Consider the following 1,783-nt stretch of genomic DNA (forward strand, 5'->3'; position numbering starts at 1 on the left):
CCGGCCGCCATCTTGGTTGGCAGTTAATTTGCATATCGCCCTGATTAGCCAATGGGAAGGGTAGCGAAGTTACGGTTAATTACCATGTTTGTCTATTATTAGATAGGATTATTATGTAGTGGATTGGTTCAACTGAGGGACAGCTTCATGGGTGTGACACAAAGCCTCGTTGCTTAGAAGTACTCTGCACTTGATTTAATGCTCTGCTGTTACCATTGAGAAATTCTTAAAAATTTTAAATAAGAGGCCTCACGTTTACATTTTTCACTGGGTCCTGCAAATTATGTTGCTGTTGCTGCTCATAAGTATGAGTTTGTAACTGCTTCAGGAAAATCCATAAATAAGGAATAATGGGAATTTCAGACTCTATGTATGAGTGCACCTGACTTAGGAATACAGACAATGGGCAAGCAAGTTTATCCAGCCAATAAGATAGTGACCTTCAAAAGCCACTAATATCTGATCTAGAAATGTATTGTATAGATCACTGACAAAACTAGATGCTGCCTCAATGACCTCGATCATAAAATAATATAAATTAAGTTAGGTAGATAGCATGACCAGTCAGAATTTTTCCTTAAAATTGTACTCTCCAGGTTGAATAAAGAAATGGCCAATGTGAATATGTTTTTAAAAATAGAATAATTAGAATAAGCTGATATACCTTATAACCTTATAAGTATCCTTTCAATTGTATTATAAGTTTGATTATTTGTTAAATTCAAGTATAACACAGCTTCTTTTTCTTTAAAAATACAACATAATGGTATGCTTTTATTTTTTATTATTAATTTTTAAAAATATATTTCTTTATTGATTTCAGAGAGGAAACTCTGGGCCTAGGCGCAGGCCTACAGGCTTGGGGTCGCCTGGCTCCCGAGCATGCCTGTCCCAGGAACACAGGCTTTTTGGTGCCGGTGCGTGTGCAAGTGGCCTCGGAGCTAGAACCTCCACCAGCGCCCGTGCATGCACTCCAGTGGGGCGGGAGCTTCTCCTGAGTGGCCATGGCAATGCGGGGGAAGCTCCAGCAGGCCCCGACCCCGGCTGCCAGGTGTTTGCGTGCGTTTGCCAGCAGGGTGGGAGCTTCCCTGGCACCTGCATGCGCCGCCCCGCCCCTGGCTCTCTGGTGCCCATGCGCATGTAAGCAGCCACGGAGTGGGAACTTTCCCAGCATTGCCATGGCGACGCGGGGGAAGCTCCCGCCCCGACCCTGGCTCCCTGGTGTCCGCACACACCACCTCACTCCCAGTCCCTGGTGCCTGTGTGTGCACAAGCGGCCGCAGGGCCGGAACTTTCCCTGCATCGCCATAGCAACCCGGGGGAAGTACCTGCCCCGCCCCCAGCTGCCCGGTGCCTGTGTCTGCAAATTAACCCCCCACCTTTGTTGGGTTAATTTGCATACTCACTCCTCATTGGCTGGTGGGTGTGGTTTTATGAGCATCGTGAGGGATGGTTAATTTGCATGTTTCTCTTTTATTATATAGGACTAGAGGCCCAGTGCATGAAATTCGTGCATTGGGGGGTGGGGGTTCCCTCAGCCCAGCCTGCGCTCTCACAGTCCGGGAGCCCTCAGTGGATGTCCTACTGATGGCCACAGTCTGGCAGCAGAGGCTCAGAGCAGGCGTCCTGTGTGTGTGTGTGTGCTGGGGGTCTGCCCCCAGCCACACCATGGAGGCTTGGAGCAGGAGCCCCTCTGTGTTGATCTCTCAGGCTCCTGGCCTCCACTGCATGTTGTACTCTCCCTTGAGCTATGGACAGGATGGGGGTGCTGCTTGCAAGCTGG

Source organism: Myotis brandtii, unplaced genomic scaffold (genome assembly GCF_000412655.1).
Source record: "Myotis brandtii unplaced genomic scaffold, ASM41265v1 scaffold297, whole genome shotgun sequence".
NCBI classification, from domain to species: domain Eukaryota; kingdom Metazoa; phylum Chordata; class Mammalia; order Chiroptera; family Vespertilionidae; genus Myotis; species Myotis brandtii.